Below are 27,489 nucleotides of genomic sequence, written 5' to 3'. Positions count from 1 at the left end.
GACCCTGATTGTAAACAAATGTTAGCTGTGCCCCTCTGACTCCCTGTGAAATGTACTAACAGTAGGCAGACGAGTGTTGAATCTCATTGAATGACAAATGTCAATAAGTGAGAGTAGACACCACTTGCACATCAGAAAATGTGTAGCAATACATATGCTCTGAATCCCCCAAAGTCTGAACTGCAAAATGTCTGAACTATATCACAGGTGTAACCCAGTTATATGTACCTTTCCCTGAGGCTGTTCAAATATATACATGAGAGTATCTGAGGCCTGGAAGAGTCAGAAACACACAGGCATATCAGCTTGTCTGCTGTTACACACTCTGCAAATAGCTGTAGAATGAATTCCACAAGCATGCCCTTATGTAGGAGTACAACACAGAAATATCAAAGGATGTAGTCATGTATTGCTAGCAACCACCTGTGACAATGCCATTGTTCAGGTGCTGAAAAGACTGCTGTGGTGCACAGTCAAAGAATACTAGGCTGACCTCTGTCTACCATCTGGATATGTCCACAGGTGGGAGCTACTCAGACAGACTACAAGCCTTCATAGACTTACAGGTACACAGCAACTCTGCATGTTCAGTAAGATAAACATCACACGATAATAAATAATGCACTCTGCAGTTCTGCACCCCTAGCAAAAGGTACTATATACCCGTGTAGTCAGGCACAACCAAGGGTGTAGGTAGGCATACACAGTACAGAAATATGTCCAGTTGTCCTGAGCAGACTGTGCTAATGTCAACACAAACCACAAACTGCTCAGAAGTGAGTAACGTACTAATGACAGTATAACAGTTCACAAACAGTGCATGTGCCTGATATTCATAAGTGGTAGTACAACATACTTAGTTGTCCTCACCCCTCTCTCAGGGGTGGAAGGTTTCAAATATCCCACCTAATATATTGCATATCCACAGCTGTTGCTGGTAAAGAAATGGGCAGCTATGGACCTTCTCCACACCCATCGTGTACATCCCAAGCTGGTTTCCCTACTGTCTTCCCTCTCTTTGTGCACCCTTTATCACTACATTCCTATCTCCCCATTTACTTTTCTGTCAAAGACATGAGCGCGGGGATTAGCGGGAGTGAGCACTTGTAAACAGTAGTAAGCGGGTTTGCACCAGTGTGCGCATGTGTGCACTTAGCTTAGCATTGCTAAGATATGATAAGCTATGCCAAGCTTAGCTTAGTATTGCTAACATAAAATAAGCTAAGCTAAGAGTAGCTTAGCATCGCTAAGCGTCACACAAACCCGCGCAAACCCGCTCACAACTGCTTAAAAGTGCCATAGTCACTCTGTATGACAAAGCCCTTGTACTGCTCAGCAGCAAAATAAAATACCCTTGTCAGTCTCAAACCCCACACCGTGGACTCACCAGTCTGCATGATGTACCACTAAGCCACAGCAGATATACAATAACTTGGTGCTGAAAGAAATATAACATGCATTACAAGGAGTGAATGGAAAGGGAAAATAGGAAAGCCATAGGAATACATTGCAATAAAGAAATATAACATGCATTACAAGGAGTGAATGTAAAGGGAAAATAGGAAAGCCATAGGAATACATTGCAATAAAGACATATAACATGCATTACAAGGAGTGAATGTAAAGGGAAAATAGGAAAGCCATAGGAATACATTGCAATAACTACTGTTGTATGCCAGTTAATTCTATAATCGCAAAAGAAAGTACATACTCCCATGTATCCAGTGTTAGCATTAGGAGGTGGGAGTAAACTTACACACTGAGAAGAGTGTACTGGAAGAAGCAACAGTCAGGTTTCAGTACAACATGCATTTCACTGGCTACAACCCAGCCTCAGATATGAGACATATACCAACCTTCTGACTGACACAACAGTGTCCACAGCAAACAAGCATCTTTCCCACCTTGTTAAACTGAAATGCCTACGCCTACCTAACCTATTATTTTATAGCAGTGTCCTAAAATCACAGTGAGAACTGCAATTACCACACAGCAGGCTGCATGCAATTACTAAATGCTGGGCACCAATTGGTGCAGAAGCCATCACATGCACATGTGCAGATACCTACAAAAGCAGCCTGTACTTGCTGTCCACACATGCAATAATATCATTGCAGCAACTGGAGAGAGAGAGAGCGAGAGAGACAGACAGACAGAAAGACAAACAAACAAACAGAGGCGGTTGGAGACACCAACCAGAATAAAAAAAACAAACAGAGGCAGTTGGAGACACCAACCCCCCAAAAAAAAACATTGGCAGTTGGACACACCAACCAGAATAAAAAAAAAAAAACAGAGGCAGTTGGAGACACCAACCAAAAAAAAAATAAAACAAGCAGAGGCAGTTGGAGACACCAACCAAACAAAAAAAAAACAAATGGAGGCAGTTGGAGACACCAACCAACAACAAAAAAAAAACCGTCAACAGGTACAACAGACAGAGGTGAGAAATACAAAGGTAAGGTATGTAACAGAGATGTATTTGCTGGCATCCGAATGATGTGTCCAAAGGGTACTCAGCATACTGTGAACCCTCCATATGTGGTAGCAGTCCGTATCTATATGTATATGCAGATGGGCATAGGGCAAGGGACATACTGCAACTGTTAGTGAAGGCTGGACATATATATGTATTTGAAGGTTGCTATGTGCACATACCTATGTAGGTTGTAGTGTGTGGCATTGAAAACAGCAAGCAGTGCAGGTATATGCCATGTGGTGGTTAAATGCTGTGGGACTGAGTTACAGCCAGTGAGGTCTGCTACAGCTATATGGCCTGAGGACAGGCAAAAAGGATTCTGCACAACACTGTGCAATATTATTACATAATTGTATGTCTCAAAACTGTTTCATAATTGATATTCCCACCATGAAAGGTGGGCAGTATATGTGCCTATATGTGCATGTATGAGTGGCCTAATGGTTAAGGTGTTTGCCTTACAAACACAAGGTGCAGGGTTTGAGTCTGACAAGGGATAAATGGCTAAGCTTAAAATGGCTCGCAAGGGCAGTTAGCTTAGTACTAACCTATGAATGGATGTTTACAAGTATGTGTATATATATATATATATATATATATTGATATACATATGTATATATACATAGAGATATACAGATATATATATATGTACAGTATGGTGTATGTTCACATTCCCTGGTAACACTGTCTTGTGTGTTTCCTGTAGTCTGCACAGATTACATACCTCAGGCATAGGTATCTGTAAGTAGGGGCACACAGTACTGTAAGGTACACAGGAAATGCTCATCTGTGTCAACATACATTTGTGTGTTGTATGAATGTCTGATGTGTGTGTAATAATGCCTGTACCATGTCCACAATCACATGTGTGTAGCAGGGTTTGCATGTGTACCTAGCAACATGTATACTCTGTTACAGCAGTATGCCAGCTGTATTAACAACTGTGCACATATGTTAGGTAGGGGTATGGCAAAAACGACTAGGGTGGGTTACTGGTTATACTGTAACTGTACTTCACATCCATTGCAATGGATGACATATTTCTTCATGCATTAGCTTGATATGTACCCCCGTGGCAAGGCTGTGCATTGGATCCCAAACACTGTGCCGAGTACTGGTGTATACTGGTTTGTTATATGGAGTGTGGCAGGCACTGTCAGCCAGTTGTGGGCTGAGCACTGATATGTGGTATTGAATGTGTGTATCCTCTGACAGATGAACAGATGCTATATATGGCAGTTAACTGATAACTGTACTGTATAATATTAAGTGTGCCACATGACTTGCTCACACATATCGTTTACTTGTCTTCCAGACTAATGGCTCATCAAAGGAATCCCTCCTACACAGCCACAGAGGAACAAGAAATTCACCACAGCCTGGTTCAGCACTATACCCTGCTGTTTTCCAGGGCCAGCCAGCACCAGCAGGAGCGTACTGCACTGTGGCAAGATCTTGTTCATCGGGTAAATGACATAGGCATGCATAACTGGACATATGAGCAGGTACGCCATTACTGCAGTGATTTAAGTAGACATGTCCGGCGGCGTGCATCTGATATCCATAGACAACAGCTTGCCACAGGTGGTGGGGTGGCCATACATCCCCCCCTCACCAGAGTGGAGGAACTGCTCCTAAGTGTGGTGGCTCCTAGCCTACAGCAGCAACAACATCACACATGTGTCATCATGGGGACCGGAGCCACCCAGCATGGTGACATGGAGCATGCAGGTAACATGCCCTAGCTGTAGATTACTGTTACCTGTATTGTTAGATTATGCATATGTGAGATGTGTACTGTGTTTAGCAGTTGTGCTGCCTATTGTGTGCAATACTGATATTGTGAATAGTATCTGTACACCTATGCCTGTTGTTCTACTGTAGTTTAGCACACTCACAGTAGCAATGCCACAGTTGTGGCCACTGACAAACTGTGTTATATTCTTGTAGGTCCCTCTGGTGTGACAGCAGGGCAGACGACACATGCTGGTGAGTGTGTTAACACTTTAAAGTTGGTATTGAAATGTGCATGTCATAGGTGAGGTGTAGGCCATGTACACATAACACACCTATGGATAATGCATGCTGTGCATGTTTGCTGTGAGACGTTAAGCATCTCAGTAAAGTCAGTACCTGCCTCAATCACATGCAATGCACAGAGCATCAGACACAAATGAGGCAACAGTGTACTGCACATTGGATAGGCATAGTTGACACACATGTACACAACATAACATGTTTGTCATACGCAGTACACCTCAACATGCTGTATTTGTTGTAACCGGACACGCGCTGCCAGGTCACACTTCAGTATCCCACATGTCATCCACACACCACACATATTATACCTGAGGGGTAGGGGCCTAGCATGGGGCTGTGCAACACCCTTCAACACATAACACAGTCATGTTAGGCAATGCTCCCTATTGGACACCTCACACACCCTTGTGCAATGTGGCTGTGTAATTGTGAACTTAGCCACGGCACTGCAGTTCACGTACAGCGTGCTAGGTGGTGGTCTAGCACACTTTAGTGGCCTTGAGTGACCACATGATGCATGATGATAGTGGCTAATGGTACTACACCCCATACAGTTACAATGGCCATGTCCAGTATTGGTATTCCATCATGTACACATGCTCTTGCCACCCCCATAGTGCCTTTTTTAGGCAAGGCTCAAAAGTCAAACCCACCCCCATAGACAGCACAAGGAACAAGAAACTAAGGGTAATGCTGCTTAACGCCAGAAGTCTTAACCTCAAGATGCACGCACTCGAAGCTCTCCTCAATATGGAGAACATCAATATCTGTGCAGTGACAGAAACCTGGTTCAAGCCTCCTGAGAGCACCCCAACACTACCAGGCTATACCTCATATCATGCTTTTCGGCCCCAAAACCCGGACCGAACCGCAAAAGGAGGGGGAGTTTCCATATTTATCAAGGATATCCACACCTCCAGGTTAGTGGCATTGCACGAAGTATCGGAGACCATCCATGTGCAACTAACAGTGGGCAAGACTGCTTTTCAGTTTATAGCATCCTACAGACCACCCTCTCAAAGTCAGGAATCCCACTCGGCTTTCCTGAAAACATTGGAGAACATGAAGATCTCTCCGAACACCATTATATTGGATGACTTCAACTACCCAAACATTGACTGGGAGCACTACTCAAGCCCCAGCACCTTAGCCCAAAGGTTCCTGGAAATTATAAACTCAAATGCTATGGTACAACTAGTCACCACTCCCACAAGAGGGGACAACATACTAGACCTGATCATTACCAACATAGGGACTCTATGCTCCACACCAGAAGTATATCCCTCATTGGTAAGATCAGACCATAAATTAATTTCACTGGATGTCCACATCCCGACCCCACCGCCAGCCCAGAAAACCACAGTGAAAAACTTCTCAAAAGCGAACTTCTCACTTCTCAAAACTGAAGTGGAATCCTTCAAGGCCCCAGGGCCAGTGGAAACTACGGCCCAAACTGCAGAATCTTATATAAACACATTCTACGGACATCTCCAGGAATGCATGGATCATGCTATCCCAAACAAAACCAAGACCCAATCATCCAAAGGCATGCGTCCAGTCTGGTGGATCCCTGCCATAAATAAACTGTACAACAGAAGGAGGAAGCTACTACATGATAGAGCAAAATCCCTAATAGGGAAGGCATCTCTGATCAGTACTAGCAAAAAATTACGATCCCTCATAAAATCCTCCAAGGCCAGCTTCGAGAGAAAAATTGCACAGAACACCAAAGACAATCATAAGGCTTTTTTCAGTTATGTTAGGAACCTGGGATGCAACTCCCAGACTTGTTCTGAGCTGATTCTAAATGACAAAAAGTACGCTGAACCCACAGACATCGCCAATATCCTGGCAGACAGGTTCAGTGCAAACTTCTCCACCCCCACCCCCCCAAAAGAGCAAGTATCTATCCCGGCAGAGGGCTGCCTCCCAAACATCTCTGATGCTCAGGTGAAGGCTGCCCTCTCCAAAGCAAAAAACACTGCTTCCATGGGACCAGATGGCGTCCCAGGTTGCATCCTAAATAAACTCCAAGAGGAACTAATCCCTCAAATAAAACAGCTATACAATCTCAGCCTCACTACAGGATAAGTGCCCACAGAATAGCGTACAGCAACAGTGGTCCCACTCCACAAAGGTGGAGCCTCTACGGACCCTGGAAACTATCGCCCCATAAGCCTGACTAGCTTAGTCTGCAAGGCTATGGAGAGGATCATCATGGAGCTCATAAACAAAGACATTGCGGACCTACAGACACTAGATCCTACCCAGTTCGGCTTTGTCAAGGGCAGATCCTGCCTTTTGAACCTGGTTGACTTCTTCAAAACAGTCATCAAAGCCATAGATGAAGGGAAGGTAGTCCACACAGCCTATCTGGACCTTGCAAAGGCATTTGACACAATACCCCACTCGGGCATCATAGATGAGCTATCCAGCTTAAATATAAACCCCTATGTCACAAGATGGGTCACAAACTGGCTCAAAGACAGAACCCACAGAGTGAGAGTTGCTGGAGCCATGTCAGACTCGAAACCGGTCACAAGTGGCATCCCACAGGGTTCTATCCTGGGACCACTCTTGTTCGGTATATACTTTTCCGAGGTACAGGCAAATGTGGGAGGACTATGGCTCACCAAGTTTGCAGACGACTGCAAACTGGGCGCCATAATCGACTCTCCAGCTGACACAAACATCCTTCAAAAAGGTCTCACAGAGACAGATAACTGGTGCCAGCACCATGGTTTAAAGCTAAATGCCAAAAAATGTATAGTCATACCCTTTGGCAAAAACAATGTGCCCACAAATTACCACATAGGCGGAAACCCATTAAGTACAGAGAAAGTTATTAGGGACCTGGAGACCCAAGTTGATAGCAATCTCTCCTTTGATAACCACATTGCCAAAGTGGTTAGAAAGACCTTCTACATAGCCCACCTCATCACGAAGGGTTTCACATCTAGATCAAGAGAGGTAATCGTGCGGCTTTATTCGTCCCTGATCAGACCCATCATAGAATACACTGCCCCTTTGGGATGTACCTTACCCGACACCTGCAGCAATTAGAAAGACCCCAAAAGTATCTCACCAAGAGGATCAAGGGTCTCAAACAGATGCCATATGCTGCTCGGTTAAAAACTCCAGCTCTACTCAGTTGCATACCGCCTACTTGAGGCGATCTATGGCTGACATACAAAGCTATGTCAAATCCAGAATTAATGGACATGCTCCACCTCAGTAAATCTAAATCCCTTAGAGCCACACGCTCGAGGGACTTGAACCTCAGCACAGAAATAAATAGAACTTGCTGGAGGGACAGGTTCATAACCCAGAGGCTCCCTTCGCTCTGGAATAGAATTCCAGTTCATGTGAGGCAGAGCACCTCACTGAATCTCTTCAAGAAGAATCTCGATAGGTGGATGGGGGATCGTAGGTTTGTCCCAGGGATTACTCCCGTGTCACTATTAGACAGAGGCACAGTAAACTAAACATTAAAAAGGGCACAGTATACTCAAATCAAGGGGTGGCGTAAGCCATACAGAATCGGGCTAGGCTTATAATTGCCCCAGGGCAGATAGCCTAGTATGAACCTATGAACCTATGAACCACTCATCCCGTGTGTGTGTACATAGCATGCATATGCTAAACCTGTGTCCACAATTATCTGCTACAGACACAGAAACTGCAATCAGACATGGAAATCCATGTGACACACAGATAACACATGCAGCCATGGTATGTATACCTGTGAGTTATGGTGCACAGGACATTGCAGAGCTTATAATACTTGCACAGAAATGTTGTGTTCTTGTACACATTGTGTTCCAGGGTGTAGGCAATCAATGAACATGTACACACATGCACCACAGCCATGTACACTGTCATTAACTATGGCTGTCTACACTCACACTGCATGGACTTGATCAACACTTATTCTGCATGCTGACACTTGTGACGCTACTGTTTGCCTTGTGATACTGTCACCCACCTTCAACCACTATTGAGTATGTTTTGGATTCCTGTTGTGTGTGTGTATCTGCTGTAGTGAGGAGTGTGCATGTGTTCCTGTGTTCCTGTGTTCCTGTGTGCATGTGTGCATGTGTGCATGTGTGCATGTGTTCATGTGTTCATGTGTGCATGTGTGCATGTGTGCATGTGTTCATGTGTTCATGTGTTCATGTGTGCATGTGTTCATGTGTGCGTGTGTGCATGTGTTCATGTGTGCATGTGTTCATGTGTTCATGTGTGCATGTGTACATGTGCAGACTGTAAAGTGTGTTTCCTGTCTTCCTCACACAGGTGCTGAGTTAGGGGTTGGCGAAACCAGCAGGCGACCTGAAGCCACTGCCACGGATAGTGGTGATGATGACACATGTATTGTGGCACAGGGAGATTTGCCAGGGTCTGTCGTTGGCCACCAATTGACAGTACACAGCGTTCAACCCCATCTATGTGCACACTCATACTGCCATTACATCCCTCATCACCAATGGCCATAGGCGAGGGACAGCATACAGTTGGCATTGACCAGGAGAGTGTGGTACCCATGGCACTTGCATCCCCTCACAGCAGCTATAGCCGTAGACCCAGAATGGTACCACATAGGCGGAGGTCCAGGGGTTCTCGGGGGAGCACCACTTGTTGTATTGCCCCTGGCAGGCGTGCCCTCACAGGTCTTATGACGACCACTGTGTTCCAGGCTGTAATGCAGGCTCTGGCACGTATGGAAGGGTACACCAGGCAGGGACTTAGGGCGCAGAGGGCACATTACACCACTATCAATGACAGCATCCGTGACCTTGCCGGTGCCATCCGGACTTACACCGAGGTCATTGATAGACATTGGGGGGAGACAATGGATGCCCTCCACAACATGTCTTCCTTGAGCCAGGACCATGCGGGACAGTTGCAACATTGACGCGGACACATGCCAGCAACAGCAACTGCTGGCAGTGGTCACGGATGGCCCACAGTTCACAGCCACTCCCATAGTGGAAGTACCAGCCCCAGCAATGCTGGTGCTGACCTGTCCATTGACCATCCCAGTAGACAACATGCACGTGGCTCTGGCCAGTCCCAGCAGGGACATGGGTCCAGTCATCATGCCTCTGCCTCTGATGACAGTACCCAGTCAGGGTTGGTACCCGATACTGTCCGTAGCACCCCTGCCAGGCACAGGTACTGTGTCCGTGGCTGGAGACAGTGATCTGTACAGCCTAGCAGGTACAGTATGTGGCTGTCCCACAAACCACCATATATGGCAGCCACATGATGGAGCTGTGTGCATGCAGACACACACACATTAAGCAAACAACTAGGACTCACACATACACACACACATTACATCAACATTGGCCCATGCTGTACTGTTGTCCCTCACACACACACACACACACACACACACACACACACACACACACACACACACACACACACACAGACATGTCGATTGGATGGGTCAATGTCAGGCTCTGGCAAACAACAAAACGCCCTGTGCATATGATGATACCTGTGCCGCCTCCTGTTATCTGCATTATTGACGGAGGGACAGGCTAACATGGTGCTGATGCACAGGGTGACACTATAGCAGTGTAGCAATAATAGCAAGTTGTCAACAAGGAAGTGTAACTACATCCTTGTAGGTATATCTGAGCAGACATTATGCATCAAAGCTCTGATTGTCAATGTAACATTGTTTACACCACTGTTAGGTCTGAGTATGTATTATCCACCCATGTGCCACTTGGCTGATGTGTGATGTGTTGCCAGCATGTGTTAGTGAGTGGACAGTACATGTGTGATGTGTGCAGTACAGATTAGCAAGTGTACATCTGTGAACATGGTGGGTGCGCACTGTCTGGATGTACATGCATAGTGGACACATGGGATGTGTGGCATACCCTGTTGTACACATTGTTAACATCTCATAGCATCTTTCAATGGCCAGTATGCATTCTACTACACATTCTACACAGCCACATTGCACAACATGGGTAGACGTGTGTATGATATAGGTTGACACTATGCTGTGGGTGATACCGTTAATATCTGTCAATGATTTGTGGTCTGGTAGTATACACAACCTCAACAGCATGACTATAAGCAATCATTGGATGATGTCCTGACAAATGACACACAGTCGTAGGGAACCCAGTATCAGTTGGATCCTTCCGGTGCTACACTATAACACTAACCAGTGTTAATGACTGCCACCCATTACTGTGACCACACCTGTGTGTCATATAGCCCCCTTAGGTACATGCAAACACACTAGGGATGTGTCCATCCAAGTCTGGGAATGCAAGGATTGGCCTACAATGCATTCCCTGGATGGGACGCATATCCTACACACGGGTATCATACAGACAGATACATGTTGTCTGATACATGCTGTATAGCAGTAAGCCGACTATGGCATAGTCATCCTCATGTACTATACATACTATCCCGTCAGTACCACACAGGTGGTAGCCCTCAACATGTATGTTGGGTACCATTGTGTACATACAGACCCATTTTATGTCATGTGTCCCTTGATATCCACATATCCATAGGTATTGTGGAGTCCCAAGGTGTATCACATAAGACATTAGAGGCGTGAATGCATATCCACAAGGTAGTCGTACACCTATAAAGACTGTCCATTCTTGGCAGACTTTGTTGTGTATGACCATGTCTGACATATACCCCAGGCATATACCCTCACTCACACTACTCTTAAGTAACTGACATGGGTGTGTGTGCCACAGATGACCTTGGCCACAGAACACGACAGTGGACGGCCATGTCACATACATACATATGTGACCTACAATCTGAGAAGCAGCGGCACAACCTGTCAATGAAAACAAATGTATTCATGTAGTATGCAGGCTTCACACCTATGTACTGATTGAGGGGACATGTACACATATATATTTGCCACACAGATACCTGATGTGTGAAATGCACTTACTGTTGTCATCATACTATGTCATACCATGGTAAAAGCAAAACCCACACCGCATTGACCAACAGTGTAACACACAGTCAGCATTTGCAGGATTCAAACCCCTACCTAACTATGTCATGATACTAAAGAGAGACACATTAACACAGTGCGCTATTTGCTTTACTGGGTGGTTTCCCTTCTCCTGCTGTATTTGTAGGATGGTGACATCATCAAACTTTCCAAAGAGGAATGTACCTCTTTTAGTGTGTTTTCACAGTCTCCAAAAAGGACACTCATTTCAAAGACAATTGCACACATACACATACCTCCCGCACACTGTTTGCAGGATTCAAACCCCTACCTAACTATGTGATGATACTGGAGAGAAACACATTAACACAGTGCGCTATTTGCTTTATTGGCTGGTTTCCCTTCTCCTGCTGTATTTATAGGATGGTGACATCATCAGACTGGACATGGTGATGTGTGTACACTTTGTTTTATGCCATTCCAGGAATGGTCCATGTGGGTCAGCAGGTGTCAACAGCTTGAACAAGACCTCAGAATCCTTACCTTGTGTAATCTATCTGTGGACACATTGACATTCCGTCATATGTCCACACATATTGATGCACAACTTGTTGGTTTTGTGGATACTACATGTGTCTGGGATGTTGATAAAGGGCTATTCAAAGTCTATGTGACACATGTGTAGATGTGTTCATTGATGTATGTCCTGGGTGGCTGCCTTGCAAACAGTCTAGCATGTTTGGGAACCATGATCCACACATGAACATACCACATTTGGTAGGGTTGTGTGTATGTCAGCTTCCAGTAGCTCTGTTTATGACTGCAACCATGATGGACTCCATGACCTTGCAGATCAGACCTCATAGGCATACTGGACTTGACCTCCCATGGTGTGTTGTGCACCAACACTTGTGGGGAGTGCCATATGTAGCTGTGACACATTCAACGGTTCCATATCCTGTGTAGGGGGTGAGGCTCAGCTGACTGTTCAGGTGCATGATCTGTTTGTTCTATAGTTTGTGCATGACACATATTGGGAATCAATGTATTCCACCTGCTGCCATGCTTTTGGCAGTGGGGGTAGCTGCTCATCTATTCTACATGTGATATCTCCTGGTATGCTGATGTGGACTATTGTCAGTGGGGGATGGGTATGTACATATGGGCCTGTCTGTCATGATGTCGGCATTGTCACTCAAGTACAGTTGGCCCTGACTCAGGACATATATGGGTGTACATTGATATTTATGACATAGCTGAAGGAGGTGTCATGATTCAGTCTGGACTCCTTCTCAGCTACTCTTTACAAAACACCAACGAACATGAGCACTAATCCCTGTTATACTCTTTTACACACTTAACACCCTACTGATCCTTTGTGATCAGGCTACAGAGTATGTCATGATAATATCCTGGCATGTCCGGGGGTCAGTTTTGTGTGTACTCTTCAGTCCAGCTGGTGGATATTGTGATATTGACACAATGTCACATCTGCCTCATGTACACAGACAACCCTCTCCTCCTCCCAACAAACTCAGATATATATGTGAGATGCACCTATATAGACATACAGGGAGCTGAACTCTCGTGACCCATGACTGGCACAGTCTATCAGGTGGTGAAGGTAATCACACACCACATATCAGTCTCACATATCCTCTAGCAACAGCATTCAAACCACATTAGCACACATAGACATACTCGGATACTGTAAATGTACTCTACCTAAGCAGCAGAGACCTCCAAAGCAGACACACACACACCTGCTACCCCACTACAATACCCACATATCACAATGCTCACAATGTCAGTGTGCCACACAGTCACTGCCCTTCGGGCTAAACAACACACCTAATACACATGTAATAGGCAACACTTATTGTCAGACACACTGACGTACCACTCACCAGCCCTAACAAGGGAATAGTCACTTTGGGCTGTCTGTTGGGTGCCAGGATCTGCCGCATAACACAGGCAGTCAGGTCACTCCAAAGCAAGTACAAGACTGGCACCATCATTGTCCATGCTGGTGTGTATAACCTCAGACGTTACTCCCTAGACCACATGACATGATACATGGAGGAACACTCTGATTATGCAGCCCAGGCCAGTATGACCCTGACCTTGTCTAGCATCTTACACCCACCAATTATAATGTCACAGTATACAGACACACATATCACATTTAAGAGTTGCCTAGCAAATGTGTTTCATTCATAGGGGATACAGTGTCTGTCAGCGTATGGTGACATGCTCAACATGCCACGTAGCTTCACTATGGACAGCTTGCACCTGTCACCCTTGGTCTTTGGAATGCTGGCTAAGGCTCTTGCTACCACCATAGTGCCTTTTCTAAGCAGGGCTCATAAGACAAACCCACCTCCATAGACATTACAGGTTAAATGAAACTAAGGGTAATGCTGCTCAACAACAGTTGTGTTAACCTCATATTGTGGCCACTCAGGACTCTCCTCAGTATGGAGGATAGCAATATCTGTGCACTGACAGACACCTGGTTCAGGCTTGCTTATGCACACCAGCAATACCAGGTTATGTTTCATACCATGCTGTCTGGCAACAAGACTTGGAACAGACAACACAACTAGGGGGAGTATCCATATACTTCACAGATACACACACCTCCAGGTTAGTAGCTCTGCACAAAGCATCACAGACCATACATATACAACTACCATTGTGCAATACTGCCTTTCAGTTTGTTGCCTGCTACAGAACATACTCCCAAACTCAGGAACCACACTCGGCTTTCATGGGAACTATGGAGAATATGAAGGTCTCCACAAACACCATTATATTGTGTGACTTCATATACACAAATATTGACTGAGGATACTACTCATGCCCTGACACCCTCACCCAACAGTCGCTACAATTTGTGGACTCATATGCCATGGCACAACCAGTCAGCACAGCCAGAAGGGGGAATACATATTGGACCTGATCATCACCAACATGGGGACTCTATGTTCCACACCAGCGATATACCTCTCATTGGTAAGGTTAGAACATACATGTATCTCACAGGACATACATATACCCTCCACACACCCATCCTGGGTAATCTTGGTGAACTTCTCATGAGCCAACATCTCACTTTACCGAAGCAAGGTGGTATCCTTCAGAGATCCTGAGACAGTGGCATATACGGCTCACACTGCTGCAGCCTTTACATACACATTCTATGGACACCTAGTGGACTGCATGGATTGTGTTATCTCAAATAACAACAGGACCCACTACTACAATGGCAGGGGACCTGTCTGGTAGACCCCAGCCATTAATAAGCTGTACAACGTCAGTAGGAAGCTACTACATGAAAGAGCACAATCCCAGACTGGGAAGGCATCTGTGAGCTGTACTAGCAGACAGCTACAATCACTCATGGACTTTTCTAAGGGCCGCTTCTACCAGACTATTGCAACAGACACGTAGGACTATCACACAGCCTTCTTCAGTTATGTCAGGAACCTGGGTGGACACTCACTGATATGCTGTAAGTTACTGCATACTGATTAAACCTACCCTGAACCCACTGGCATTGCCTACATCCTGGCAAACAGGTACAGTGCAGATGTCTCCCACCCATCCCCCCTAAGGAGCAGCTATCTATCCCAACAGAGTATAACCTCCCTGACATCTCACAGTAACAGGTGAGTGCTGCCCTCCCCACAGTGTACATCACAGTATCAATGTGACCAGATGGTGTCCCAGCCTGCATCCTACACGAGCATCATGACAAATGCAACCCTCACATTACATCACTGTTCAGTATCGGAGTTACCACAGGATATGTACCCAAGGAATGGTGTACTGTAACAGAGGTCCCGCTCCACAGAGTTGGTGCCACAACGGACCACAGACAATATTGCTCTATAAGCCTATGTAGCCTGTTCTGCAAAGCTATGGAGCATATTGTCATAGGACTCATACACATAGACATCGGGAACCTACAGACACTGTGTTATACACATTTCAGCATTGTTGTGGGCAGATCTTGCCTCTTGAACCTGTTTGTATTCTTTAAATGGCTAACAGGTCCATCAACAAAGGGATGGCTGTCCACACAGCCTACCTGAACCTTGCAAAACCCTTCAACACAATAACCCACTGGGCCATTATGCATAGGCTCACCAGCGTCAATATGGACACATATCTCACACAATGGAATGATACCTAGATCAGGGATAGCACCCACATGGTCAGAATTGCAGGTGCCATGTCTGACTATACACCAGTTACACATAGCATCCCACATGGCTTGGTCCTGGGACCTCTCTTGTTCAGTATATATTTGTCTTACGTACAGGCTACCACAGGGGGAATATGGCTGAACATGTTTGCACTTGACTGCAAACTGGGTGCCATGATCAACTCTCCAGCTGCCACATGCATACTCAATCAGGGTCTCACAGAGATGGATGACTGGTGCCTGAGCCATGGCCTACAGCTAAATGCCATTAGTTGCATAGTCATTCCCTTTGGGAGTAACAACATGTCCACACATTACCACATAGCTAGTACTCCATTACATACAGTAGGAGTTGTTAGGGGTTTGGGGACATAACTTGTTCATACTGTCGCCTTTAACATTCACGTTGCCAAAGTGGTTGAACACACCTTCTATGTGGGCCACCTTATCCCATATGGTTTCACATCTAGATCAAGTGAGGTCATTGTGCCCCTATACTCATCACATCCATGCTTGGTTACAGTGCCACATTTGGGGTGTACCTTACCTGACACCTGCAGCAACTGTACTGGCCACGGAAGGTCCTCACCAAGCAGATCTAGGGACTCACACAGATGCCCTGCATAGTTCAGATGCAGTAACTCCAGCTCTACTCAGTTGCTTACCACCTACTCAGATATGATGTGTGCCTGTTGTTTACAGATATACCCAACCCAGAATTACTGGACATGCTCCACCTCAGGCTATCCAACTCCCTTGGAGCTACACACTCCAGGGACATATACCTCAGCACAGATGTTAATAGGACATTGTGGTGGGACAGATTCTTATCCCAGAGGCTCCACTCACTACAGAATGTAATCCCAGTTTCACATAGGCAGAGCCACCCACTGACCACCTACTGGAGACATCTTGATGACTGTATGGGTGATTGTATATTTACCCCTGGGATATCTTCTGTGTTCCTGCTAGACAGAGGCACACTAGCCTAAACATACATGGGCTATCTTGTGTGACCTGCTATTCACACACACAGTGTAGTAATCTGACAGGGTTGTGAATGCCAAACACACTCTGGCTAGGCTTGTACATGCCTTAGGGCAGATAGCCTAATATCGACCTCTGAACCTATGCTAATGTTCAAGATGCACAATGTTTATTGCTGATACTGTTTGCAGGTCTTTATCATCTTTGCTTTACCAGTTTCCATGAACAACTTCGGTATCTGCAGAACATATTTAATTATGACAGGGTTCCACTATATTATAGATGTGTCTGTTGTCATATAACTGTGTGCACAGGGTGGATTGCTGTATAGTGACAGGTTCCTGGGTTAACACATGCAACTGCCAGATATGCGTGGCCCACTGCTGTATTCAGACATGGCCTAATTGTGTGAGCATGCCCAGTTCTGCCATTCCATGTTTTGTTGCCTGACATTTGTCTCATTTATTCAATTGTGTGAGCATGCCCAGTGTGACCCTTCAGTATGTTGCTATCTGAAGTCCACTACATTTGTTGATGTGTGCGAACATGACCAATATTAACACTTATACTGTGTGTGTTGGAAGTCAGGTTTTGTTCTCACTGCAGGACTCACCTTTGTGTCATAACTCAACAAGGATTATGCTGTGCCTGCAGGGTTTCCATGGAATACTTTGCATAGACATATCAACATTCCGTCATACAGGTGGACCACCGCAATACTGTCATGGTTTAGTGGTTCAGTACTTTGGCTATAGTGCACAGTATCCTGGGTTCGAGGCCCATCACTGCTTTATATTTTCATACTGAGCAGACCAGACTGCTTAAGGGCCTGTTAAGCAAATATGAGCATGTTGGCTTTTGTTCAGCTATGCCCTACTTAGACCAGGCTTGTCCAACATTGCTCAATATTCACCAACATTGCTGGATGTTGCCCAGTATTACTGAACATTGACCACAGTTGTGCTAGTTGGTGTGTGCAATTTTGTTTGTATATACTACATGGTGGTAATTGCTGTTTAGCACTGCTTTATATTGCTTAACACATGGCATTCATGCCTTAGGTGGTGCTGCAGGGCTGCCTATGTCGGATGCACATACTACACTCCCTGCACATGTTTGGAAGCAGGTATTGTCAACTTAGGCATCCCTTTTACTTTATGTGCGAGTCGGAGAAAGGTATTATTTCCAGAGTTCCTACTGAGCCAGTGTATGTGCTATGCATTGCCTCTTTGCCAAGGCCAAAGCATACTGGGCACACCTCCTTCTGCCTACTGGGGCAGGCTCAGGTTGTTCCTCCTCTGAGTCACGCTCTGCCTGTGATGGCCTTGGCAATGGTGGGAGGCTGTTTGGCCCAGGCCTATGCTGGTCCTGCTGCAGCTATTTTCGCAGGATTATATTATGTAGCATAGCACATACCATGACAATTTGGGTACATGTAGTTGGTGAGTACTGCAAGGCTCCACCAGATGTGTCCAGGCACCGGAACTGTGACTTGAGCAGCCCAAACACACGCTCTATTACATTATGTGTTTGTACGTGTGCCTCATTATGGCGTTCCTGTTCAGGTGTGCGCGCATTTCTGATGGGTGTCATCAGCCACGGCTCCAGTGCATAGCCAGCAGCCCCCACTAGGTGACCATGTGGGATGTCCCCATTGGCAAATGTCTGATACAGCTGCGTTAGATGACAGATATGGGAATCATGGTAGCTTCCAGTCCACCTGCACACACATTCAGTATTATGCCCTGGGCATCACACATGACCTGGCAGTTGATGGAGTGGAAGCCCTTGTGGTTAAAGTAGACCCTACCCCACTCGCCAGCTGGTGCTTTGATGCATATGTGCGTGCAGTCTATTGCACCCACTACGTCAGGGTATTCCACTATTTTGCTGGAAGAGACACATATTGCTGGCCAATGCCTCACAGGAATTGGGGAAATATACATGTGCTGACATGGCATCCAGAAACTGGTGTAGTACCCTGGATGCTGATGCCTGTGAAATCCCCATCATATCACCAGTTGGTCTCTGGAAGGTACCTGTTGCTAGTATTCTTAGGCCAACACATACCTTGGTTTCCACTGGCATGGGTTCCCCTCTGTTGGTTCTGTGTGTGAGGCATGGCCTGCACAGCTCAACAATTTGCTGCAGGAGGTCTCTGACCCCAAAAACTACCATCTCACCTTATGGGCCTGTTTCCCACCCATTACCTGTATCGAGCACAATGCCATAAAATAGTAATGGCACATTCACATGGACTAAAAAATGTTCTCTTATGTCAAGAGTTGGAGTAGTTTACTGTTGCTATCATTTAGTCAAATCCAGCTCCTTGAGACTTTAGCACACCAAGCCTGTCTGCCAAAAGAACTGCTTCTTTAAGTTCTTGTAAATCCATATCCAATACTTTAGTAATACTGTCTATCCACCCAAAAATGAATGCACAGTGATCATTCCCAGTAAGATTCTACAACAGTTGCAAATGGACAATAGAGTGTTGTGGCGGCAGTGTTGCCGCCTCACAGCAAGAGGTTCTCTGGTTTGATTCTCAGCTGGAGTGCCTTCTGTGTGAACTCTGCATGTTCTCCCTGTGTTCATGTGGGTTTTCTCTGGGTGCTCCTGTTTCCTCTCATGTTGTAAAGACATGTGTCTGGAGTGTTTTTCCCCAGGTCTCCCCAGAAAATTAGTTACGTTCCAAGTCGGACTTTCCCGGTTAACAAATGCAAAAAAATAAATCCTTTAAAGCTTCTGCAGCTTTGAACAATGGCAAATGTTCCAGGCAAATGATAAACAAACACTGCTTTAAGTCCACAGATGACCTCCACATCTTTAGTGTTTTATTGGACAGGAACAACAGGTTAACAGACATAGTAGAATTATCTCATGGAATGAAGGTCAGTGGTAAGTCTGTTTTTAAAGTGCGACATTTTATTTAGCAAATGGACATCACTATTGTGCTATAGAATTTGAAAGCAGGTTCGATATTCATATATATATCTGTATGTGACTATTAGCTTTGATTAACCAGTTTGGTTTCTCTGAATAAACAATCACCGGGAAAGTTGCTTACCAAAGAACATTTCATTAAGTTACTGGTGAAAACATAACTTAGTGATCTTAAAACAAATACCCAGAAAAATGTGCAAGAAATTTCATAACTGGAGACAGTTTTCACAGATCTAGACAGCCAATTACAAGACATTGATGTATAAACTAATTTTCTTATTGTTCACACACATGGAGGTTACATAAAAAGTTTGATGATCAAGAGTTCTGAGTCAGGGAAAAAAACGTTTAGTCCCTTGTGTGAAGATATTTGAAGGCTGCCAGCCTAGCTAGATAGAATTTTGTAGATAATTCTATGTCTTTGTAAATATTAATATAAGCCACAGTCTTGTTCTCTTAAATGGAAGAAAATGGTGTTAAATATTGAATGTCAAAAATGTAACAACAGTCCACTCTGCTGGAAGAAAGCTGATAAGTCAAGCCTTGTATGACTGTTTGATCTCAAACTCAGAGCCGTGGTGTCTGAAGCAGCAGATTCTTTCTATTGTTTTGAGATCAGAGTTAATTGCTAGATTTTACATTATTACATTTCAGAGAGCACGGAAAATGCTTAAAATAATACAGTAGAATAGTTCTGTCATCAATATAGAAAACAGCTAGACTAAGCTTACTATAGTCTATCGCTTCATAAGAGAAATCACAGTTCTAAATAAAGTTACATATAGAGCAAAAGCAGAGTACTGGGGAGTTGCTGTCAGCTTTAGACAAAATCCAAAATGCTCTCTTCTTTCTATCCTTAAATTGATAACACAGTATTGATTCACATTACATCATTCTTGACACTTCTCTGGGTTTCCCTGGCTAACAGAAAATCAAAAGTTTAACATAGCTTTGATTTTGCACCTGGTCAGGAAACCACAGTAATTAAAGACATTATATATGTAAAATTTAGCAATTAATTCTGGTCTCAAAACAATAGAAATAATCTGCTGGTTCAGACATCACAGCTCTGAATTTGAGATCAAACAGTCATACAAGGCTTGACTTATCAGCTTTCTTCCAGCAGAGTTCACTATTGTTACATTTTTGACGTTCAACATTTAAGACCATTTCTTCCATTTAAGAGAACAAGACTGTGGCTTATATTAATATTTACAAAGACATAGAATTATTTACAAAATTCTATCTAGCTAGACTGGCAGCACAACAGGTCGCATTCTTGCTTTTGATGCATAAGGCTGTGGGTTCTACATGAGGATGGGATGCTGTAGTCCTGAGTGTATCCTCCTTTTGATGAGATGCCTAGTAACTATGAATATGTTGTCAGTTTGTCATTTATTTCCTATTGCAATATTATCAGCTTTCTATTTTTTTTTATTTAACATAGGCAGTTTATTCTTCAAGGGCAAGGGGCACTGAATTTGTAGATAAAAATCTAAAATATAAAGTTGTATGCTAGCAGCAACCTCTTCATTAGTAAAGATCTATTTAATGTAGAGTTATTAAGATTGCTTGTACTTCTGTAGAGCTTGGCTGATATTGGTAGATAATGACAGAAATTTGAGTTTCTTTTTTATGGTTGAAATTTTCTGAAATGGGCAGTTTTGCCTTTATTGGTTATATGTTTTGTTACATTGCTTACCGTAAAATGTTCAAAACTACAAATGTAAAACACACTGTAACAAGTGGTGCTGTATTATACCAGGAATATAACTTAATGCAGTCAGGAAGGTGAATCAAAGAAAACATGCATGTATGCACTATCCTAAAAATGAGTGCAAGGGGATTATGATTTGAAAACAGTCCAAAGGCAAACTTTATCCTCCACTGGCCAGATGCATTTTCTTTGAATGTAGGTTTCAATGCCGTTTCAATGAATGTGAGTTTCAAAGGCAGAAAAGTTTACTGTTAATGCTAAGTTTGCTTTCACTATGAGACTGTATTGTTTTGGTTAGCAAATATCTTTCAGTTTTTGTGCTATAAATTTTGAAATAAAAGTTTTAAATTAAATCCAAATATCTGTAATCATTGTAGAAGTAAAGAAGAAAATATTATGTACACTGAGAGGTTTGAACAGAGTTTGTGGCAATTTTAGAGAAAAAGCCAAGTAATAGGACACTGGAATGACTGTGAGAGAGGGGGGCTGAGGGGGCTGCTGTATGGGGAGGGGCACCATGATCTGGCTCTGTTTATCTGTGTATGTTTATAGCTGTGCTTTCTAGAGAAAACAACAGGAGAAAAATGGATGATAAAAAAACATCAGATGACTGCGGCTGTGTCACTTAATGATCATATCTGCTCATATTTACACGAAGCAGAGAGAAAAGATCTGCTACTGGAATAATGACCCTGTCCAAAAATTTGTGACATTGCCAGACCAAAGTATTATAATTACCAAAATAATGTAGCATCTGTTCCTTTCAAAAGAGGAGCAGTACAGTGTATGCTGCCAAGGATACTTAACTAACTGGCAAAGAAAGTTGGAAAATTGTAGTTGCAGTTATATAATACATTAGTTAAAACCAAAAAGAGATCCAGAACTAAAAACAGGGAGTCATTTACTAGCATTTAAGTGTTATTAAGAACAAGATTAATAAAGATGACCTAACAAGTCTCCTGCATATTAATTGCTTAGAAACTAATAGCATCCTCCTAAAACATGAAGGGTGGGAATAATGTCAAAGCAAAAGCACTTTATAGGTGTCTAACAAATGTTGCATTTTTAAGCTAATAAAATGATGACTGATATATACATACATATACACACAAACACATATACACACATATATATATATATATATATATATATATATATATATATATGTGTGTGTGTATTTATACAGCACATGCTGCACATGCAAGCACACAGACACACACACACACACACACACACACACACACACACACACACACACACACGCAAGGAAAAGGATTTTCTGGAAAACGCAGTGGACCATGGGGTTAGGGTACTTGGTAGATCACTCAGTTGACTGTGGACAGTAAAAGTACAGAAAATAGAAAGTAAAGTTTTAGCTCAGAAGTATGACATAAACACATATTAACTAGGATGATGATACAGTGGTCATAATATGTCTTGGTCCATTAAGTGTATGTTACATAGCAATAACATTAGAAACTATATCACAGCAGTCTCTTGTCATTTACAGCTGAAATAATAGCAAGTGAAATGGAAAACTGCAAATATTAAATGTTTCCATGACAAATCCGGCACCAGTGGAGCAGAGGGTTTACTTCTGAAAACACTGTTACTGAGTTTATCTAGTGAGTTCAGGTGCCACATGTACTACCTGGGGTGATGGAAGAGATGCAGAGATCACCCAAGGTGAAACTGCACAGGAAAAGCAGCCAGTAATCCAAACAACCTGTGCAGTCTTGGTGAATAGGAAGGAATGTGCTCTACTTACGGAAAATACAAAGTAGTCACACAGGGGAGCAGAAAAATTAAAATAAACCAAAACTGCAATAAGGCTGTGATAAAAATCGAATAAAAATCTAGTCAGAACGAAAGTTGAAAACAACATTTAATACAAATTGTAAACAAAATATGAAACAAAGCTAAGCGCTTCATCAGAACTGTATGCAAAATCCTCAGTGCAGTTTAAATAGCCTTGTTTACTTCAAGCTATTCAAGTCTTAAAGGTACAATAGTAACAAAAAAGAATACATGTTATATGACTAACCAAGCCCTGATAGCATTAGTAAATACCCTAGTAAAAGCCTATATATTTTATCCACATAACTGAATAAAATCAACAACTATGTATTAGAAAAATAAAACTATATATATATATATATATATATATGACAAACACCACAACAAACCTTACCCTCAACACAAAAACACCCCTAATTCCTATTCCTTAGTCCCCACCCCCTACCACTAACTCACTTAACCCTTAAAATCTTTTACCCGCACCCTAACTAACCCTACCCCTAACCCACTTCCCCCCCCCCTACCCCTACTCTACTAACTCCACCCCCTCCACCCCCTAACCTAACTCTAACCCGTCCACCCCTATCCCACCAACCTACACCTCCATCGCCCCTATCTGCACTTACCACCCTATTAACCCCTACGTCTTATACTCCTACAGCTCTTTTCCCTTATGTCGGGTATCCTCCTCGTCGGTAAGCAGGTATCCCTCATAGTCGTCCTTCTGCATTTTGTTCTGTTCGTAACCTGGGCTTCGCGTCGGTCTTCTTCTCTTTGATCTTCTGGAGCTCCGATTCGATTGTTCTGCAACCCCGGTCTTCTTAAACTTTTCGATTTCTGGAGCTCCGGATTCCGATGTCGGTCTTCTCAGCTGTCGACGAAGTCAGGTAGAACCATATATATATATATATATATATATATATGGGTCCACTTTTTAATTTCAAAATGCCATAATGTCGAAATTCATAAAATCGAACCCAGAATCTCGACATTATGAAATTTCTAAATCAAAAAGTGAACAGAAAAAAAAAACATGTTAAACAAAGTTTTTGCAGGGGGGGCTTGCCCCCCTGCACCCCCCACACCCCTGCAACTTAAATATACTAATTCCGAGATTGCACTACTGTGAAGAGAATGATAATGTTCACATTCCATACTGTCTAGCAATCCCCATTACCATTCCCTCCACTATAGAGTGATCTCGGAGTTAGTATATTTAAGGTGCAGGAGGTGTGGGGGTGCAGGGGGGCTTTCCCCCTGCAAAAACATAGTTTTACAGATTTTTATTTATTTTTTTAATTGTTATTAATTTCGAGATTACAAGATCTCGAGGTTCTTGGTCTGGTATATAGAACTTCAGGATTTTGAAATTTCGTAATTAAAACATGGACCCATATATATATATATATATATATATGTATATATATATATATATATATATATATATATATATATATTATAAAAATCTATAAATTCAAAGTGTGATACAACTCTAATATGCTTAAAAGACTCTTTGAGAGATGTGTCCATTCTTAAATGATAGGTATCGGGGGAGGGGAATAAGAACTTGTGAATACAAAATGGAATCTGTTTGCTACACCCCTGGGTTGAATAACCATAAAATGTATATTAGATAGTAAACAAAATATTAAGTAAGACAAAAACTTTAAAAACAAAATAAAATAACTCTATAATTTTTCTGCTCTTAGCTTTAGAATAGAATGTATAGAAATGTTATCATTAATACCTACAGCATGGGTGACATCCACTTTTAGTAGCCAAAACAGCTCTCGGAGCCTTCCCTTAGGTTTATGTCAACCAAATCCAAAATGCCAAAAGAAAACTTTTTAAAATTTGTACACTGTAATGGATGTTTATATAAGGCGTTGTTTGTGTTTGCTGTCCTAATGTCATACGTGTGTTAGTAAATCCTTTTTTGGAACACATGCTCTGTTTTCCCTACATAGAAGGATGGACATGTGTCACATACAGCTAGGTACACAACCATTTTGGAATTACATGTCCTTTGAAAAGCAAAATCTTGGTCAACATGCTGTTGTCTAAAAGTAAACAGGCATTAGTAAAAATATACAGGCATTGTGGGCAATGTTCTACCTCCTACTCCCACCACTGTTTTTATAAATATCAGAGAAAACTGGAGGTCTCTCAAAAACTGACTTTAAATTTTTGCCAACTTTATATGGAAAAATTGGTTCTTCCCCCAGTCTCTTAAAAATGTCTTCATTAGTCTTAAAATATTCAGTTATTCCTGATCACTGTAGACACTAACCAAGAGTTTGATTCTGGTTCTGCTCATGAAGAAACTACCCATTCTTTGTTGTTGGCAATGATTAAAGACTTGGACAAAAGACTGCATCACATTAAATCTTTACAGTTGGACAATATTTACCTGCTGGACTTTTAAAAATGTAAAACTGTGCCAATAGGTTTGCAAATTTTGAAATTTCCTAGTAGTATTGTGTTTGGTTCTGCTTTTTTTACTGAGTTTGTCAACTTGTATGACTGGCCTGGTTTTGAGGTTATGTAGCTCTTAATTAAAAGAAATGAACTGGTCATTTTACAAGTTAAGGATGAAGCACATAACTCTCAACTGTACAGATTTTTGCAGAATGTCCAGATTTTTGGCTCATATTTTTGGTCTGTTCTTCATAACATTTGTGGTAAATAATGACATACATTTGAGTTCCAGACTTAATATATTTCAGGAAATGCATGCCAACACAAATCCTGTTAATCTAGCAACTATCTAAGTTTATAAGAGCAATACTTAAAATCTGTCCCTATTTTTAGGTCTTTGTCCCCGTTATGTTAGGCTTTGTCCAGATTTCTTGCATTGAGAGGTATGATGAAGCATTGATCTTATATTAAAATTAAGGCAGATCTTTTGTTTCCTTCAAACCAGAAAGATTATGAACAACTGCTTATTAGGACAGAGAAGGAGATGGAATTTATTAAAGACAGGAAAAAATAAATTACAGTGTATACATTTTAAAAAGTTTTCTTTTGGCATTTGGGGTTTGGTTTACATAAACCCAAGGGGAAGCTCATAAGAGACCCATTTAGAATACAGAGAACAATTTTTTGGAAGCTAAAACTGGATGACACCCATGCTCCAGATACTAATGACATCATTACTATACACCCTGAGAAGAGACTTACTTATCTTTATGGAACTGAAATGAGGATCACCCTGCTAGCAATTACCTTCTGGAAGACAACATAAGGTAATTTCACCAGTGGGATCTGTGGAATGCTTAGATACACAAGACTGGTCAATCTAGTGTCTATGCCTGACATGAGCAAAAAGACCTTATGGGCACCAGTTCCATAAATGTTGCACAAATGGTGGAAAGAATGAGAGAGGGTAGGCACATCAAATCAATCCCATCTTCATGGGCAGAAAGACGTTTGCAGATTCTCCTACCGTAACTAGAGAGAGCTACTGGAGACATAAAAAAGAAGTTATCATTAAAAGACGTTAAGAAATGCATTTCTACATAAAATTAAAAAATAGTACTAAGTCTTCAAGATGAGCTGTCTTGGTAGGTGAAATTGAAGACATCTACAGTGAACCACACACTCATGAGAAATCCTCCACAAAACTTAAACTAAACTATCATAGCAGTCATCGAAAGCGACTGAAACCTTTATACAATCATTGTAGGTTATACCTTTCAGACATTAGCTTCGATAAAAATAATCTCCTGTAAAGGCTTATGATGGTGTAATACTTATTGAATCTTCTGAACATTTATTTCTTAATATTACAAATGTTTAACTACTACAGTGCTCTATTGCTACAGTCCAAACATAATACATTTGTCAGTACATGAAGACAATGAATCTGCTGTTTTTTTCATCCTTTTCAGTCATCAAGACTGCATTGTCCATCACTGCATCTGTTCTACCTTACAAAAGCATGCTTATTTCATTTATTATAGCAAAAGCACAACAGTTCACACTATGCTGATAGCAAATAACTAACAACTAAAATAATTGCAGTGCAGAGAGTAGCATGACAAATGCAAAAAAAAACACTACCCTTTGTGTTGTTGTAGTTACAACCAAAGTTTTTGTTTGAGAACATCTCTCCTGAGATAGATTGCAAGATAATAGCACAAAATTTCCTTAAACCTTTATGAAATAGTTCAAACTGCAGAACTAGTCACCACTGTAGTGTATGACTCTAAAGCATATGCTGCTATGTGTAATGGAGTTACAATTTATTTATTTGCAGTTGGTTTACCAGGATAAATAAATTGTAACTCCATTACACATAGCAGCATATGCTTTAGTTTAGAGTCATACACTACAGTGGTGACTAGTTCTGCAGTTTG

Source organism: Protopterus annectens, chromosome 10.part0 (genome assembly GCF_019279795.1).
Source record: "Protopterus annectens isolate FY-2018-M chromosome 10.part0, PAN1.0, whole genome shotgun sequence".
NCBI classification, from domain to species: Eukaryota; Metazoa; Chordata; order Ceratodontiformes; family Protopteridae; genus Protopterus; species Protopterus annectens.
This window is presented reverse-complemented; position numbering follows the sequence as displayed.